This window comes from Cricetulus griseus, chromosome 7 (genome assembly GCF_003668045.3).
Source record: "Cricetulus griseus strain 17A/GY chromosome 7, alternate assembly CriGri-PICRH-1.0, whole genome shotgun sequence".
Taxonomy (NCBI): domain Eukaryota; kingdom Metazoa; phylum Chordata; class Mammalia; order Rodentia; family Cricetidae; genus Cricetulus; species Cricetulus griseus.
In genome coordinates this window covers 11,750,195-11,770,220 of record NC_048600.1, presented here as the reverse complement: position 1 = coordinate 11,770,220, position 20,026 = coordinate 11,750,195, and the positions used below count along the sequence as shown (strand labels likewise).

General features: G+C 44.2%; 1 protein-coding gene across 1 annotated transcript in view; it reads left to right on the top strand.

The window, feature by feature from the left end:
* The first annotated feature begins 17,505 nt into the window (after positions 1-17,505).
* Positions 17,506-20,026, top strand: part of Clip4 (CAP-Gly domain containing linker protein family member 4) — a 60,957-nt gene continuing 58,436 nt past the window's right edge. Inside the window, exon 1 of the mRNA XM_027424415.2 lies at positions 17,506-17,674. The gene's annotated coding sequence lies outside the window, so the exon portion shown is untranslated. The remainder of the gene's footprint in view (positions 17,675-20,026) is intronic.

The following is a 20,026-nucleotide window of genomic DNA, read 5'->3' as shown; positions in this document are numbered from 1 at the left end:
AGGTGGTGTTGGAATCCTGTTAGCACCTGTGGACCCATCTCTCTCTCCCTGACCCTCCCCCCCACTTCACATCACCACCAAGTCCTGGGCGCAGATCCCTGGAGAGGTGCCTTAGGAGGACTCCTGCTTTTCACAGACAAGAATCACAGAGGAAGAGGGAGGAGAGTGAGTTTGGGTATGAATTTTCTCACCTTCCAGTCCTGGTCTCTGTAGTTTTGTTGCAGACCCTTTTGGAAGCTCATCACTTGCATCTGGTAGCCTTCTCCTCACATTTATGTATGTCTCCTGGACTCTTGCTCTTCACGCTTTCAGTTTGGGATAGAAATGCACTATTAGCTGGGCAGTGGTCCTAGCACTCGGGATTAAAGGCGGGAGGATGTCTACGAGTTTGAGGCCAGCCTCATCTACAGAGCTAGTTCCAGGACAGTTAAAGCAGTTACCCAGAGAAATCCTGTCTCAAAAAACAAACAAACAAACAAAAAACAAGCAAGTAGACAAACAAACAAGAACAAAAAAGAAATTCTCTGTTGAGAATTGGTGGTGATGAGAAGAGGTGGGGTGGGGGGTGGGGGGTGGGGAGAGAGAGGTGGGTCCACAGGTGCTAGCAGATTCCCATTCCCATGGGGAGCCTCCAAAGCTTTGTCCACAAGCCTGAAAACCATAACTTTTGTAAACTCCCCTCTCACTACTGTCTTACTGTGGTGTCTTGGTTGATATTCTGGGGACAGTTACAGGACATCCTGTGCTATCTGCAAGGGTTAGGGGGTGGTACACACTATCGGTGGATTGAAGAGAACAGGTTTCTTGTACAGACAAGTCTAAAGCCCTCGTGAGAAGGATTGCCTTTTTTTTTTTTTTTTTTTTTCTTGATGCACCTGCTCAAGTCAAAGTTCTGGATGTGGTTCAAAGTCTTTCAAATCTCAGATTCTTCATTATAAACAGTCATTCCTATAGGTGTGAAAAATGACAACAAATAAAAAGCTTTGGATGCTAATGCCCTGGTTGTCCTGTTCAGAGCACGCAATAATGACCCCTAAACTGAGTGCTTTTGTTGAGTTGACAATAGCTGAGAATTCACCTTTGGATAGAAAGAGGGAAGGTCAGGGCAGTTTGCCATCTTGAGCCTCTGATCTATTATAGCCAGTGGTATTATCTCAATAGAAATTGTGATCCCTCCAGCTCCTAGAAAATAGTTTCCCATTTGCAGAAAATTCCAGAAGCTTGAAGGACTCCATGACCTTAATACAAGACAGAAGGGCACTGTTTTAATTCATTGTTCTATTTTTTGAATTAGATGAATGCTTTAGTCTAAAAATAGACATGTATCCTGATAACTGGAAGAGGTTCTTTTTTTGGGGGGGTAGCATCCTTTTAGATACCACACAGCAGTAGTTGGATCAAAAAGGCTTAGAGTGAAGTGTGTGGAGCATGGACTGTGTTGTGTGTCAGGTTTGCTTCTACGGCACTGATACTGGGAAAGCCACTCCTGGTGATGTTCATCTGAAAGGTAGACTTTATCTTTCCAGAGACTTGCCATAACTTGAGAACTCACCCTAACCCTAACCCTAACCCTGGCAAGGGCAGGAGTGATGTTTCTCTGAGCATGAAGCTGGATCTGTTGGAAAGAAACCCAGCAAACACTGGGGGGGGGGGTCCATTTCCCTGTGCTGTTCCCAAGAGCAACCCTGAGCCCCCAGCTTCAGAACATTCGGGTGCCCTCTGTCTCTTATTAATCAAAGAAACTCCTCCAGCCTCGTCTAGAGTGATGTGACAATTGAGGCAAAGATGGTTGTTTTGCCCTCCCAAGGTGGGTCCTGGTATTTACCACACATAGCTAAAGGTACCCACTGACTCATGCAGTCTCAGTTTTCACCATGGGGAATCTCATGATGTCAGTGAAGCCTTGTCTCATGAACAAACCCGAAGGAACTGGATTCAGATTCAGAAAAGCTGAGAGGGAATTCAGGTGATTGATCTCTTCCGTCACTTGACAGCCATGACAAGTCTCTAAAAGCATTCGGACTTTTTCCTGAAGTGAGGGCCTCGTAGGGGTAAGCAGGGCTCATCCCCAATCTTAATCCTGCCTTGACTAAGCAGTAAATTAAGGGTCTTAGTTAATGGTGCCTGGCCCTTTAAATCTTGTATCCATAGCACCATAACCATGTCATTGTTATGCATTTGCTGCCTGTGGGGACACTGGCTAGCTGAGACACTCAGAGGATTCCACCAAAGGGAGGCAAGTTAAGCCTGCCATTACCACCGGCTTTCTGTAACTGGAATCTAGTGAGGGCCTGAGGGAGCCCATTATGAAAACACCCACTTCCATACAGTCTCAACTAACACGCTAAGCAATTTGAACTCGGCTCAGGAAGGCCCATGAAGGACTGATTTTTTTTTTTTTTCTGGGTGACATTGAGAAGAAAGTCACATGATTTGGGTAAGTCATATTGTAAAATGAATCTATCTGCTCAGACCTCTGGTGAAACTCATTTCTGTGAAGGCATAGGTGGTTAACCTGAACAAAGCACACAGAACAACCTCAGACAATTGAATGTGGGCTTTAGTAATTGGATACATATACTGCCTGGCCATGTAGACATATGTCAAAGAAATACATCTTTTATATATATGTAAATCTCATGGTCAGGAAGTCAGGACAGTACTCCAAATCTGAACAGTGTTGAAATTCCTCCACAGTCCATATTCTTTCTTTTGATAATTGTTGAATTATTGATAACATTATTATTAAAGAAGGCTCATAGTTTATGATCAACCCATCATGTCGTAAATTATATAGTTTTTAACAAATGTATGTTTTCACCATTACAGTATCAGAATAGTGTTCTTCTCCCTCAAATCCCGTGTGCTCATCCTCCCTCCCTCCCTCCTTCCCTCCCTCCCTCCCTCCCTCTCTCCCCTCCTTCCCCTCCCTCCCCTCTCTCCCTTCTTTCCTCCCCTCTCTCCCTTCTTCCCTCCCTCCCTTCTCTTCCTTAATTTGGTAACCACCGAGCATTTGCTGATTTATATTTTGGCTTTTCTAGACAGGGTTTCTTTGTGTAACAGCCTGGCTGTCTTGGAACTCTCTTTGCAGACCAGGCTGGCCTCAAACTCAAAGAGATCCACCTGCCTCTGCCTTCCAAATGCTGGGATTAAAAGTATGCACCATCACACCAAGCCCACAGAGCATTTATTTTTTGCCGTAGTTTCATTTTTCTAGGAATCTAGTCAGAAGAGAGTTAACTTCACTACTGCCTGTGCTAGCTGGAAGGCCATTTAGCTGGAGACATGCAGTATACAGTTAGGCTGACTTTTCTCTTTGAACAATTTTCATGTGTCTTTTGTGGCTAAATAATGTGTTTTCCCACAGTTTATCCATTCCTATTAAGGTCAGAGGATGCCTTAGTTGCTCCAAAATTTGGGTTTAGCTGTGTGTGTGTGTGTGTGTGTGTGTGTGTGTGTGTGTGTGTGTGTGTGTGTATGTGCGTGCGCACGCGCGTGCAAATGCCTAGCAGTCTGGCTGCTGGCTCATAGGGTCAGACTGTAAGAGCTGCTAGGCTATATTCTAAAGTGTCAGTACGATTTTGCACCCTCCTTAAGTAATGAATAGGAGTTCTCCATGCTCCATATTCATCAGCCTTTGTTAGTGTTTAGAATTTTAGCCCTTCTAATAGATGTATAGTGGTATCTCATTCCTATTTTAATTTGAGGTTCCCTAATGACTTGTGATATGTCAAATACTGACATATTTCATATACTGACAGGCCACGTATGTTTCTTTAGTGAGGTATCTGTTTAGATCTTTTGCTCATTTAAAGAATTTGAATTTTCTTATTTTTGAGGTTGAAGAGTTCTTTTGGGTAAAGTCAGATACAGAACTTTGTAAAGTTTTTGGCTTTTGTTTTCATTGTCTTTTTTTTTGCAGATTTTTTAAAATTTGAATTAGAAACAAGATTGTTTTACATGAAAATCCCAGTTCCCTTCTCCCTCCTGTCCTCCCTTACCACCCCCCCCCCAACTAAAACCCTACCTGTCACATATCCTTTCTGCTGCCCCTGGATGGTGAGGCCTTCCATAGGGTGTCATCAGAGTCTATCATATCCTTTGGGATAGGGCCTAGGCTCACCCCCGTGTGTCTTGGCTCAGGGAGTATTCCTTTATGTGGAATGGGCTCCCAAAGTCCACACCTATGCTAGGGATCAGTACTGAACTACCACAGAGGTCCCGTAGATTTCTGAGGTTTCCTCACAGAAACCCATGTTCCTGGGGTCTGGATCAGTCCCATCCTGGTATCCCAGCTATCATTCTAGGGAGCAAGAGCTCCCCAATGTTCAGATCAGTTGTTTCTGTGGGTTTCACCAGCTTGGTCTGGACCCCTTTGCTCTTCACTCATCCTTCTCTGCATCTGGATTCCAGTTCAGTGCAGTGATTAGTTGTGGGTGTCGGCTTCTACTTCCACCAGCTGCTGGATGAGGACTATTGGGTGACATGTAAGTCAGTCATCAATCTCATTATCAGGGGAGGGCATTTGAGGTAGCCTCTCCTCTGTTGCTTAGATTGTTAGCTGGTGTCATCTTTGTAGATCTCCAGACATTTCCCTAGTGCCTGATTTCTCTGTAAACCTAAGATGTCTCCCTCTATTATGGTATCTCCATTCTTGTTATCTTCTATTCTTCACCTGACTCAACTTTTCTGCTCCCTCATGTCCTCTGCATCCCTCCTCTTCTCCCTTTCTCATTCTCATAGCTCCCTCCCCCCTCTTCCTCTGCTCCCAATTTGTCAGGGGATCTTGACCCTGTGTTTTCATTGTCTTAACATGGCCCTTACATGTTATTTTATTCTTCATTTATGTGTGGGTGTGTGTGCATGTGGGTGTTGGTGAAAGCCAGAAGAGGGTATTGGGTTCCCTGGAGCTCAAGTTACAGGAGGTTGTGAGTCTCCTGACACAGCCACTGGGAACCAAACTCTACTAAGTTGATCTTAACTGATGAGTCATGTTTGTAGCTCTCCTCAATGTGGTCTCTGAATATTTTTTTTAGAGTTACTTATTTAATTTTAAGTGTATGTTTTGTCTGCATATATGTCTGCATACCACATGCATGTCTGGTATCTGCAAAGGTCAGAAGAGCATGTTGGATCCTTGGAACTAGAGGTACAGGTGGTGGTGCGTCACTATGGGGATGTGGGGAACTAAACCCTAGTACACAACAAGAGCAAGTGCTTTTAACCACCGAGCCATCTCTCCAAACTCCCAAGGATGGACTTTTATAGAGTAGAAACTATTAATTTCAGTGAAGTCCAGCCCAATTCTGGCTTTCATGGATTGTGCCTTTGATATTGCGTCTAAGAAGTTATCATTGAATCCAAGGTTACCTAGATTTTTTTCCTGTGGTGTCCCCTTGAAGTTGTGTAGTTTTAAATTCTATTTTTTTCTGAGACAGTGTTTCTCAGTATAACAGTTCTGGCTGTCCTGGAACTCACTCTGTAGACCAGGCTGGACTCGAACTCACAGAGATCTGCCTGCCTCTGCCTCTCAAGTGCTGGAATTAAAGGCTCTAATTTTTTTCTGCTCAATCTTTAGTTAATTTTTGTGAAAGGTGTGAGATAAACTATTATCTTCTCTCCATTGAATTTCCTTTTCTCCTTCATCAGAGATTCAGGGACTATGCTGGTGTGGATGCTTCTGAGATATTTCCTGACTTGTCAACTTTTCTGATTACATACTACTTAATTACCATAGTTTTATAGTAAAATTATAAGCTGGGCTGTGCCACTTCTTGTTATGATAAATCTTTCCACCAAAAGATGCCCGAATCCTACCGCCACGTGGGCGGTCTTGCCAGCCACCTGAGTTCTGCCTGCTGCATAGATGGACAAAATAATACAGAGACATATTAGGTACAAATGCTGCTTGGCCAATGACTAGGATTCTCATCTGTTAGCTCAGTCTTAATTATCATAAATCTATATATTTTATAAGACTTATCTTATAGAGGATGCCTTCTATTGGTGTCCCTCCTTGCTGGTGGATCACATTGTGCCGCTGGAGGAAGAGTGGAGGGGAAAAGGGACACTTCCTGTTCTCCTTGCTTACATAGGAGTCTCCTTGCTATGTCACTTCCTGCTTGGATCACCACTTCTCTACTACATTTCCCAGAATCCTCTTTGACTCCTAGTCCTGTCTAACTTGCTGCCTCATTGGCCAAACAGAACTTAATTCAACAATCAATAAGATAAACATACACAAAAGTACTTCCTCCATCAACTTCTCCCAGTTTATTTTTTCCTAAATAGTGTGTTGGCTTTTCGGGGTCTTCTTTACTTTATTTTGGGCCCCCTTGGGGTTTCTGGGCTGAGGATTCAGTGCATCAGTGTGCTTAGTAGTGACTACTTGCTCCTGCAGCTGAGACCTGAGCTTGTCTGGGGACCTTATAGCAGGGCCATATGGATTGCATCAAATCACTAATATGTCCTGCATAGATGGTCCTCTATCCCTGCTAGCAATGCCATCTCTGAACTGGTGAAAATACAACTTCTCCTGCTTCACCCAACCCCTGATCTAGATCTTAAATGGAGAACTGCTCAAGTTCAACTTATCAATGGCATGTCAGAAAGTCTAGATGAGGGCATGGGTGAAGCTGGAGAAGCATAAGTGTGGGTACCACATGGAGCAGGGTACCTAGTGTGGGCTGCAAGCCCCTGAGCATGTTGATGGATGGAATATCTCTCTGGCAAGTGGCTCAGCTGTTCTTTCTTTACTAGGATTATGCTTTTATCCAGTGGATGCATATCTCAAAGATTATATACTAGTATATCATTATATAATGATCAGTGGTTAAGATGGTAACGTGGGTATTCTTGTTATACTGCCAGGTGGTTAATGAGATGACGGAAAAGACAGAACAACAGAACTCCATCCCCTAGGACAGCAGGGCACCTCATCTCAACTTCATTTTCAATGCAGGTTGTCACTGAGGATAGATTAAATACAAAAACTAAGCTGACTGGGGAGAAGCCATTTGTAAAATCCATTTACTATTCTTAAAAATCTGAGCTACCAAAGTCCTGGAATCTTGAGATAACATTATTTTCAATTGCTAAATTGTACTTCAAAATGTTCGGGTTCTTTTATGTGCTTGTAATGATGGTTGTTGTTTTCTTTACAGTGTGTGACAGGTACCTAGGCATAGAGAAGGGACAGATCTGACAAAGTCCCCACTCTTTCCCTCATTGGAAACTTCATGGTGGGTTTTCCTTGACCCTATGGGCAGTGTTAATGTGACGTTCAATGCTATTCTAGCCCTAAACTATCTTTCTAGTTCATCTCATTGTGTCTTACTGTTAGCTCTGTTCTAGTTAGACTGTTCTGGCTTGAATGTTGGTATCCCCCTCAGATTCCCAGTGAGAGTTCTTGGGGGTGATAGTTTTAGCATCTATTGTCTTTGTAAGAAAGCTCACTTCTGCCAGGCAGTGGTGGCACACGTCTTTAATCCCAGCACTCCGGAGGCAGAAGCAGGCAGATCTATGTGAGTTCTAGGCCAGCCTGGTATACAAAGCTACACAGAGAAATCCTGTCTCAAAAACAGGGGGAAAAAAAGAAACCTCATTTCCCTTTCTACCAGGGTCTAGTCAGGGTTTTCTATTGCTGTGAAGAAACACCATGGCCCTGGCAGCTCTTATAAAGAAAACATGTAATTAGGGTGGCTTGCTTACAGTTTTAGAGGTTCAGTACATTGTCTTTATGGCAGAGAGCATGGTGGTGTACAGACAGATGTGGTGCTGGCTACATCCTGTCTTGCAGCCAACAGGAAATCAACTGACACACTTGGTGGTATCCTGAATATAGAAACCTCAAAGTCAGACCCCATAGTGACACACCTCCAACAAGGCCTTACCAACTCCAACAAAGCCACACCTCCTAATAGTGTAACTGCTGATGAGATTATGGGGGCCAATTACATTCAAACCAACACAATGGTCATCTGTAAACTAGGATGAAGATGGTCACCAGACTCAGAACTTTAGCTTACCAGCCTCCAGGCCTGAGACAAGTCTGTATAAGCCTGCAGTCTGCACCTGTCTCTACAAGCAGCCAGAATGGACCAGGACTCTTCCATAAACTCCTAGGTACATCTTGAACTTTCTTCTGTCTTTAAACTTTCCTGCAAAGCATCATGGTTAAGAGTTTAATCTCTGAGGCTTTGAGAGACACCTCAGAGGTTAAGAGCACTCACTGTTTTTGCAGAGGACTGTTACGATAAATCTTTCTGCCAAAACCCGCCGAGCCCCACCGCTACGTGTGTGCTCTATGCCAGGCGCCAGCCTGAGTTAGGGCCCCAATTAATGCACAGAGAGACTTGTATTAGGTACAATGCTGCTTGGCCAATGGCTAGGATTCTCATCTGTTAGCTAGTCTTAATTATCATAAATCTATATATTTTATAAGACTTATCTTATAGAGGATGCCTTCCATTAGTGTCCCTCCTTGCCGGTGGATCACATTGTGCTGCTGGAGGAAGAGAGGAGGGGAAAAGGGACACTTCCTTTTCTCCTTGCTTAAATAGGAGCCTCCTTGCTATGTCACTTCCTGCCTGGATCACCACTTCTCTACTACATTTCCCAGAATCCTCTTTGACTCCTAGTCCTGTCTAACTTGCTGTCTCATTGGCCAAACAGAACTTTATTTATCCTCCAGTAAGACAAACACATATACAGGAGCACTTCCCCCATCAGAGGACCAGAGTTTGGTTCCTAGGACCCACACAGTGGCCCACAATCCTCTATAACTCCAGTCCCAGGGGATTTGATGGCCTCTTCTGACCTCTGCTAGCACTAGGCACATACATAGTTCATATGCATACACAAAGGCAAAATATTCATATATATAAAATAAACATAAATAAATCTTTTTAAAAAATTTAACCTCTGCATCAAGGCAGTCCAGGTTTCAAATCCTGGTTCTGCTTCCTAGTTTGTGCTTTTGGGCAAGCTGCCTGACTTTCTCCCTGCACAGTTTCTTAAATTGAGACTATGGCTCCCCATGGGTTGTCTAACTGAATTCGAGGGGTTAAAGGGGCTGTTGAGTGGGAAAATGTAGTAAGCTCTTTTCTATATCCTCTCAACTGGAGGAATGAAATCTGAATGATGTTTAAGTCATAAAGGTCTAAAGCATTGAAAATACAATCCTCAGCATATACAAAGTCTCTGGGATAGCTAGCTCCTATGCCTAATGACATCTCTCCATTCTTCCTGTGAGCTCAGGATGTCTGTATAAAACCTTCCCTGAATGCATCAGTCTACAACTCAGAAAGTCTCTTCTAGGGGAAAACAAACAAACAAACAAACAAAAAGGGATAGCCCATTTCTTGGGCAGGTGCCTGGCTTTCTTGTTGGGCACTTGTGTCTTTGGATGATCATGCATTAGTGAGTCAAGCCTGTGTGTAGTGAACCCCATCAGGAGCCTCAAGGATCCTTTATCTGATTTTACTCAGGAGCACCCTGAGGTTCAGATGCATTAAGAGGCATGACAGAGATTGCAGAGCTAGGGAGAGATGATCCTAGGGCTCCCGTTGGGGCTGCCCATGGTGGACTGTGGTCATGGGTGAAGTAAGTTATACCTGGTCATGGCTTCTATGTGGCCCTTGGAGTAGTAGGCACTCAATGTATTTCTGGTAATTTGCTGGACCCAGGTGCAATTCGGCTGCTTTTCTAAGTGCTATTTAGTGTCTTAAGGCCCTGATTATTTTTATGAAAAAGATCGAATACTGTATTTTGGTGGACCTTTAAAAACAGACTATAATAACTTCTTACTCTTGTGTTGAACTCCACATGAATCTAAAAAATCAGTTCACATTTCTCTTCCCCTGACTGTTCTCTGTGGTCTCAAATATGCTTAGACGAGGGATACCAGAATCACTCTTATTAACAGTGCTGTTTTGTCACAAAGGAGACTTTCTCATGACTCAGAACTAGCTAATTGATCTGTCAATGACTTTCTTTAGTTACATGAGTCATTGGATGGCTGTTGACAGATGCAAACTCAGTGTAGCTTTAGGAGGGGTCTGATCATCTCTCAACTTCTAATCACAATGTTATTGAAGCCATTGATGGTTTATCATGACCCAGGGAGAAGCTGCACTGTCTTGTAAACAGCTAATAAAAAGACACTTTGGTGAGACACAAAGCCCTTGCACTATCAAGTGTATGCAAATGGAAGGAAGGCAAGCACTATGGTTTCTTGAGGCCTTAGATGGCATAGTCTATCTTGATTGGGATTGAAAAGACTGGTCCCTTCCATCAGCCCATATTTCCTGAATTTGTTCTATGCCAGAGATTGTTTGGGGTACTTATGATACAGCAGTGACAGAAGTCCAATAAAATTCTCACTCTCTTGGAGCTCCTTGGAAACAAACCAAAAACAAAGCATTTTTAGTATAGAAGAGTTCATGCAAAAGAAAAAAGGATGACCCACTTATCATTCAACATTAATTATTATTTTATCATTATTGTGCGTCTGTCTTCTCTTCCATGAATTTATTGCTAATGAAAAACCTTAAAGAAGTTGTTTAAAGGAGACATTTATCCTGTACCCATGACTGTTTAATAAATAAAGATTTTTAATAAAGAATACAACTGCAATGCCATTATCATTGATAACAGAATTAATAAAAATTTATTGATATAACATAATATCCACTTTGGGTTAAATTTTCTCCAGTGGTCTTATGAATAGTTTTTCTTTTCTTCTCTTTTCTTTCTTTGCCTTGTCTTCCCTTCCCCCTCCCTCCAACTTCTTTCCCCCTTCCCTCCTTCTCTCCCTCCTCTTTCACCCTCCCTCCTCCTCTCTCTCTTTTTAAAACAGGGTCTCTCACATTGTAGTGCAGGTTGATTTGGAATTAATTATGTAGCCCAGGCTGAAACTCATGGAAATTCTCCTGCCTCAGCCACCCTGGTGCTAGGATTGTCGACATAAGGCATTGTGTCTAGCTCTGAAGCTTCTTTCTAATATGTATTTGTTTGACTCTAGATCCAAACAAGATCTGCACACTGTAGGCTGTGGATAGGTCTTAGAACTCTTCTGCTCCATGGAAGTTTCTCTGAGCTGTTTTGTTGATTGCAGGAATAGAAGTTCCCATATATGAATTTGGTTGATTGCATCTTTATGATTTTTAATGATATTTCTTCATACCTCACCTCTTAGGTAAAATGATAGCTTATAAAGAGGTCTAATTAATATCAGTTTCAGTGGTAGAAAGGAGATTACTGAACTAAAATCCTCATGGAAAGTGGCTTGATGCTATTTATGTGTGCCAGAGACATTTCTAGATGTACCTTGGTAGCTAGAAATTTAAATAGCTGATGTGAAAAATGTAGTTCTTTGTGTGTATGTTTGTGGAAGTCAGAGGTCAATGTTGAGTGTCTGTCTCAATCACTCTCCACTTTGTTTTTAGACTGTATCCCCAACTGAACCTGGGACTCACTGGTTTTAATAAGGATGGCTGGCCTTATTTAATAAGGCTAGAGCCTCAGGAATCTCCCTGTCTCTGCCTTCCCTGTGATGAGGTTGCAGGCCTATAGCACTTTTTATGTGGGGCTGGGGATCTGAGCTCAGGCTCTCATGCTTCTGTGGAAGGTACTTTTCTAACTAAGCCATCTCTTCAACCCCTGAAATAAATGTTCTTGTGCCACAGTGGCAGTTCTGATTCTAATGCTATGAAACATTCCAGTTGTCCCCTCCTTTATGTTGGCATATAAAGATGACCTTTAAAAATGGTTGTTCTGGCCGGGCGTTGGTGGCGCACGCCTTTAATCCCAGCACTCGGGAGGCAGAGGCAGGTGGATCCCTGTGAGTTCGAGGCCAGCCTGGTCTCCAGAGCGAGTGCCAGGATAGGCTCCTAAGCTACACAGAGAAACCCTGTCTCGAAAAACCAAAAAAAAAAAAAAAAAAAAAAAAAGTGCTTGTTCTGTCTGGTCTTTGACAGTGATGTCAACCATGTCTCTGTTAGCAGCAAGTTGGGTGTGGTTGTTTGAATTTAACTGGTTCCCATAATTTCATAGGGAGTGGCACTATTAGAAGGTGTGACTTTGTTGGAGTGGGTATGGCCTTGTTGGAGGAAGTGTGCCACTCTGGGGGCAGGCTTTGAAGTTTCCTATGCTCAGGATGCCGCCAAGTGTCTCAGTTGACCTTCCTCAAGATGAAGCACTCTCAGTTCCAGCGCCACATCTGCCTGCACACTGCCATGCTCCCCATCATGAAAAACTGTTAACTTTATAAGAGTTGTTGTGGTCATGGTGTCTCTTCACACCAATAGAAAACCCTAACTAAGACATTCGGTTTGAAAAAATTTCATCTGTTTTTATTGGGAACTAAGGCCAACAAAAGACAGAATAAACTTATAGGATCAAGTGAGTTTAAATGAGACCTGAATCCAGAGTATTTGAGGATAGCCTTCAGGGTTTATTTTGCAAAAGGTATTCAAATATTAAAAATGTACCACCAGATATGAGAAGCATTGGCTTTGATTCTGTGATGGCTGTGTGGGCCATCTGAGACCTTTTCAGTTTAAAGTCTACTTCAATAGGAAGTCCACACATGCAACCTTGAGAGAGGAGGAGCTGGGCCAGAAAAAGGCAAACCAAGTAGAAACAGTAGGAAGCTCCTGGGCCTCTGTGGCTATTGATTGATAAGGATTTCCATGGCATTGATGAGTTTCTACAATAAATGATACAAATGTTTTAAAGAACAAGACTGGGCTTTTCATTTGGGGGGTCCAAACGGGATGACCCCGGTAAGCAAAGGGAAGAATATAGTTGTTATTATTTTTATAGGCAGGGTCATGGGAAAGGGTTCCATTTTGTACATGTTATATTGGGCATAGTACAAAGTAGATATCATGTAAACAGTTGAATATATATATATATATATCTGAATATATACATATATGCATATATATATATGTATCTGAAGAACAGAGATGAAAATATATGTTTGTGATCATGAAAAAGATGGTATTTAAAGGCATGGTTTGTATAAGATCACCTTATGGGAGACTGGCTTTCTGGAAACCTCATGGAAATGATGCTTAAGGGACAGCTACAGGGTTTCTCTGACTTAGGGGACTGCTGTAGGGTTTCTCTGAAATATTCATAAGAGGATGGTTGCTGGGCCACAAAGCATCCTGACTACACTTTCCACTAAGTGCTTCGAGACTATGCTACAGAATTTACCTCGCTCATTAAATCCCCATCAGTAGAGTAGGAGGTTTCCCATTTTCCTGGATCCCTGCCAACATGGGATTATCTCCATGACATTTTTTGCCTCTGATGGGAAAAGCCTATATACACCACTTCTATCCAGAGAAAACAGCCATGCTGCAGCGCCAGAACTTTGCTTTAGGTTTTACCCTTTCAATATCAATTATATTTTTATGTTCTTAGCCAATACACACACACACACACACACACACACACACACACACACACACACACACACACGCACACTCACACAGACAGACAAATATATGAGAGTTAAATCTAGAAAAACAATTAGCTTTGTATAATCTTTCATGACTCATTCAGTCCTTCCTCATGATATGTTATTACCTTTTCCTGTTCTTTGTACATATGCTGTGCCCACAAATACATTTGTTGACACACACACATGTATGTATTATAGACTATAATAGTCTATAGTCTATAGATTCTAGAGAGAGAACATTTTTTCTAGGATTGGGTAACCTTGCTTAATATTGAACATTCTAAGTCCATCCATTTTTGTGGAAATTTTGTGATTGTTTTGATTTCTTGCCCATCTCCTCTCTGCCTGCTCATCATTCTGGGCTTTCTTTGCTGACAGTCTGGACAGTCTATGTGTCTTAGTTAGGGTGACTATTGCTATGATGAAAAATCATGACCAAAAGCAGCTTGGAAAGGAAAGGGCTCATTTCACTCATACTTCCATAGAACAATTCATCATCAAAAGCAGTGAGGGTCAAACAGTGTGGAAACAGGAGCCGATGCAGAGCATAGAAGAGTGCTGCTTACTGGCTTACTCCCCCCATGGCTTGCTCAGGCTGCTTTCTTCTAGAACCCAGGACCACCAGCCCAGGGATGGCACCACCCACCGTGGGCCTGGGCCCTCCCACATTGATCACTAATTAAGTGATCAGTTACAGCCTGATCTTATGGAGGCATTTTCTCAATGGAGGCTCCTTCCTCTCTGATGACTCTAGCTTGTATCAAGTTGACATAAAACTAGCAGCACAATGTATTACTTATCAGCCCGAAGGCATCTAGAACTGCTTGTCGAGGCCTCTGGGCATGCCTACAGGAGATTATCTTGATTATGTTAACTGATGTAGGAGGTCCCATGTAACTGTGGGCAGAGCAATTTTCTAGGCAGTGGATCCTAAAACAGAGAAAGGGAGCTGAGTACCAGTACTCCTCTCTCTGCTTCCTGACCATGTGTGTCATGTGATAAGCTGCTCCACGCCCCTGCTGCCTTGACTTCCCTCTGGTGATGGACTGTATCTTTGAAATGTGAATTAAAACAACTCCTTTCCCCCTTAATTGTATTCATCAAAGTATTTTATCACAGCAACAGGGAAAGAAACCAAGACCCCCTCACCCCCATTGCCTACTGTTATCCTTTCCTTAGTTTTATATTATTTTTGGCTGCTTTTTTATGATGTGTTTTAGATATCAATTCCTAGTTATGTTTACACATCTCATCTATCTTTTCCCAATTTGTTATGACTTTAACATTTTTCTTTTTAAAAAATAATGTTTAAATTTATATCTCCATTTGGGGATGTACATGAGTACAGTGCTCACGAAAGCCAGAAGAGGGCATTGAATCTTCTGGAGCTGGAGTTAAAGGCGACTGTAAGCTGATCCTTAAGAGCAGTACATACTCTTACTTGCTGAGCTGTCTGTCTACTTCCTTTTTATTGGAGGTGTTGAACTATGGCCACTTGGTGGAAGAATTTTGTAAGGATTTAAACAACTATGGTTTCTTGTTAGTCCTAGTTCTGATAAGTACAGATGACGTTTTTCTATGGCATTTCTCCCACCATCTTTGGCATTGACTCCAGCCCCTCCAGTGCATCAGGCACCCTTTCTACGCCTGGGATCCATCCCCAGTGCTTTAGCTGCGTATTATGAAATACATTCTTATTGTATATTCACACTATCTCATATTTTTTCTCTTTCATATGTCTTTACCCAGAGTTGCTCTTTGTATGTGACACATGATTTTTTGTTTTCATTTTTAACTAAACCTGTTTCCCCAACATCATCCTATGAATCATATTTTTTATCATTGGTTTGTGGAATCACTTTTATGTATATCAAAGGCTTGCTTATCCCGGGGTCTGCATTCTAGGTCACTTCTGTTTATTCCTACAGCAGCATTGGATTATCTTTTATTATGATATAGTAAAGACATACTATTGGTGGAGCAAGACTCACCCTTTGTTCTTGCTTTTAGAAAGCTGTCTCATTTAATGTTATGTCTTCACATATTTTATGTTCACTGAGTGCCATAAAGTTTGTTATAGCAAAACACTGAATCTAGTGATGAACTTGACATTTTTATGGTGCAAAACCATCCTATCCATGGCATATTTCTTCATCCGTTCCGTCTCCCTTTATATATCTAATAGGGTTTTAAGATCCTCTCCATAGGCCAGGCGTTGGTGGCACATGCCTTTAATCGGGAGGCAGAGGCAGGTGGATCTCAGTGAGTTCCAGGCCAGCCGGGTCTCCAGAGCCAGTGCCAGGATAGGCTCCAAAGCTACACAGAGAAACCCTGTCTCAAAAAACCAAAAAAATCCTCTCCATAGAGTTCTGAAAAGTTGTTAAATTAATTCCTGGATATTGCATGGTCAGGGTTTGCCGTAAGCACAAGAGGTATCTCACTGTCTATTTCCTACTTGTTTGCTGCTGGCATAGACTATTGGATTTTATAAATTGATCTTGGATATGGCAGTCTTTCTGAACTAATTACTTCTAACAATTTGCTGGTTTCTTCTGGGTGTTTCATGCAGAGAGTCATGTTGCCTGAGCATACAATAGAGAGGAAGACTTTATGTTCGGCTAAGTGTTGTAACCATTTGTGCTGACAGAGCTCATGTCTGCCTGGCGCTGCCAGAAGACTCTCTCTCATGGTCCTCAGGCCTTGGTCTCATGTACTCACTTTGGGAAAGTGAATCTCTCTTTCTTCTCTATGAATAATATGCCTGCCCAATGCACAGCCTGGGTAAGAGCAGTGAAGAGCAGGGATTAAAGAATCTTTTGCTTAGATTCTTTAATCCCTTCCTTATGGTGTGGGGTCCAGCAGCCAGTGACAGAGCTTCCCCTGAATTCCTCAGTGATCCCTGCTCATCTCTTTAGCCATCTCTGGGCTCTTATGCCTACAAGGACATTCTCTATAGGTGATGACAAACGGTGGCTTGAGAGACTTTCAGATCAGACTTGGTGTGACCCTCCTGTCCCCCTTCATAGTAAGGCCAAGATCTTACAGGCAGAGTTCTGTAGGGTGGACAGTTGGCCACGCCTTTTCTTCTCTCTGTGGTACTGACCACTGATAGATGCCCCCCCTTCCTGGCACTTTGATTCACTGTGACATTACTCAGGAACTTCGTGCCTTCAGATGTAATAGAATCTCAGCACCTGTAATGGATCATATCCCAAGTGCCTAGTCATCCCAATGGCTAGTTCAAGCTCTAAATTCTGGCCCCTCACCATTGTCCCATTTCATTGTTGTTCATTGGCAAGACCTGGCTGTAAAAATTGTGCAATGTGGATATGTGTATGTTCCAGGGAACAGGACTCCAATAAAGGCTTGTGTTCCTGATGACTGTGTAGGGAGTTGTTTCAGTTTTTGGAATAAAGGCAACTAAGTGAGTGAAAGACTCTCCCTGGTGACTTTGCCCTGGGAATTTGCCTGTGTACTGTGTATGTTGGGTGTAGCTGAAAGAGACACCAGTCTGTCTGGTTCTAACAGAGATCTTTATGATAGCTTAGAACCACTCAGCTAGCCACACCCATCACTTACTAATAGTGGTCATCTTGGTGGATAATTGTAAAAATAAAAAGCAATAAAAGTAAACTGTGTAGCTTGGGAATGTCACCAGTCACTCCTGTTACAACAGATCTTTACATGTTTCTGTGTTTCAGTAGCAACAGGACTCATTTAAAGACACTTAGAGCCAACTACAGGCAAATTGCTTTCTCTTTTAGCTAGCTGAGGAGGTGGGTGAGTTAGGCAAGAATTGGGTGTGATAAAAACAGGGAAAGGGAGATATGGAGTCCTCCGGGGAGGGGGGGAAGCATCTGTGTTCCATTACCATCCTGAGAATACATGAAGGCACAGTCTTCAGGGAGAGAGAAACTGGCGGCTGCCCAGGGGCGTGGGATGGTGGTGGAATTTAATACTGCATAAGCACCCTGAGTTTTAGTTGGCCCTGTGCCCCACCCAGTTCTCCATTGTGGTGTGACTGCCTCAAACAACTATTTTGATATCTTGAGCTGCATTAGTGAAAGCTCAAGAGGTAGAAGGAGGTGGCAGGCTATCTCCTCTTGGCACTCATCAGGTCACAATCTTATTTCCGAGCATCACATTTAAGAGGGCTCAAGACAAGCCAGGATGCACCCTAACGAGTCCTTCAACACTCAGGTGAGTGGGGTTGCGGCCATGCCATAAGTGAGAAGCCTGAGAGACAGAGACTGCTCTTCATTATAACTTGAGCTGGAGTTGTATGTTCTTTGAGTTCCCAGGGCAGAAACAATCTTGGATTTTTAGCTCCCAAGGAAGGATGTTTTCCAAAAGGGGAGCCACTTAAGAGGTAGCGAGTCCCTTCTTCCTAGAAGTGTCCAACCAAAGCCACTTGGTGGGAGAATGCAGTAAGGACTAAAGCAACTAGAAAGTATCTGTTTGTTTTTCTAGTTCCTAGAGCCAATTGTTCTAACCAATGTGTGGTGTGCACTAACCTCTGATCTTACAGAGGTCACTGACAGACATTCATTCACGTATTCTCTCAATATGTTACCTCATGATAGGGAAGAAGTATCTACAGAATCAGTCTGTGAGGCCTCACAGAGCATGCTGTGGTGTGACACACTTAATTCAAGGCTACAAACTTCACAATCACATTAGGTCTTGCTAATAAAAGGCCAACGCCTTCCTGTAGGAAGAAATAGAATGTCAGTGCCCCACATGAGTTAGCGGTCAGGTTCACTTTTTCATTATGGGAAGACGGCCGAGATGGGATTAGAAGGTAGGTGAGGAGGGAGCAGAAAGCAAGGAACATGAGTGCCCACTGTGACTGTTCACGTCTTCCCTTGGCTGACATACTTCATTTGTAATTTCTGAATGGTGGTACTGAGAAGACCTGGAGACAGATAACTGACTGGTGTGTCTGCCCTAGGTCATGCATGGCTACACTATCTGAAAAGGGTAAGATGTGGTCTCTGGGTACAAGACGCTGCAGGCAGGGGTGGGAATGGGATGAGGAGGTGGTGTCTTCCAGCCCAGGATGCTAGAGAGCAAGGGAGGCCAAATTGAGCCAACTAAGTAAGTTTGTGCGAGGAGGGTATGTCTGCTGCAGCCCCAAATCAACACCCGGGCCAGCCAAGATTTCTTTAGAGCCTGGTTCTGCTGCGCTGGACAGATCCCCACGTGTGCGGGGCATGCCAGGAACTCCCGGGAAGCGCTCCAGACTCTGTGAACGTGGAGACAGCAGGTGCAGACCTTCCGCCTGTTGAGGGGCGCAGGGGCGCAAGCGGGAGGCGAGGGACCGCAGGCGCGTGCGCGGGGCCGAGGGCCGAGGCCTGCGCGCAGCCCGGGCGGCTGCACTGCGCGCGCGCGCGAGCCGCGCGTGGGGCCCGGTTCCGGCGCGCGCGCGCGTGGAAGGCGGTTGCAGCGGCCCGGCTGGAGGCTCCGCAGCGGCCACGGGACCCCCTTCGGAGGGCGGGAGCGCGCCCTTGCTCCTCGCCTCTGTGCCCCGCGTCCGCAGCCGGCGCTCCGCGGGGACCCGGGGCAGGCAGGTGGCGGGACACTGCGGGCGTCAGGGCCCGGGAGGCCGGGAGGCCGGGCCGCGGGGCGGTTGGCGGTGCGGGCCGCACTGAGGCGTCCTGGGGCCTCCCAGGATGCAGTCCGGCGGGCGGGCGGGGCGGCGGGCGGGGAGGTCGGTTGTTGTCCTTCGGCTGAGATGGGTGCCATGCCGGGGACGCCCGGAGTATCCCCCACGTGTGGGGCTGCGTGCTCTGGTGGGTTTCTCCACGCGGGCCGCTCGCTGCCCCCTCTGACTTAGATCCTTAAGAAATCCTTGGCCAAGGTGTTCAAAACTCAACTGCCTTGCGTTGGTGCTCCGAGATTCCTTCCTTCCGAGTCTCATTGGGAAGTTGCAGGAGGGTGTGAGCTGAGACCTGTCCCGTGCAGAACCGCATGAATTAAATGGACCGGTTCACAGCTACAGACTTGAGGTGGTTCACTGCATACAGACGCTGGGTAGGCCCATGGGATTCCAAGTCTGTTCTGGGACATGTTTTCACATGCATCAGGATGCTATTTTGGTGGGATTGCAACTTGGTGCGTGTTCCGAGCTACACCGTGGGCATATTGTAGCACTAACGTAGCGTAAAGGAGTGCCTTTGAAATTCTTCTGAAGTGTGTTCCTGAGTGGAGACAGCCATCGGCTACTGTAGTTGCAGTTAACTCTTGCTTTGACGTTTGTCAGTTACGAGTGTCCTGCACAGTTTAAGTTGACTACGTGGCAGAAGAGCAGGTGGTGTAGGACGCGGAGTGTTCAGGGAAAGTGGAGACTTGGAAATGGCAGGATTCCAGCTTTCTACATTTTGACAATGCAAAAACTGTCCTGGCTTCCTTTTAACATAGATATGATGCGTTTTTTGGGAATGCTTTCATTTGTTAGGGCTTGGGCTCAAAGATCAACTCCTGACACACAACTGAAGTGTTTATATTTCTTTTGTAGATTTAGCACACGGTACACAGGATCCCGTTAATCAG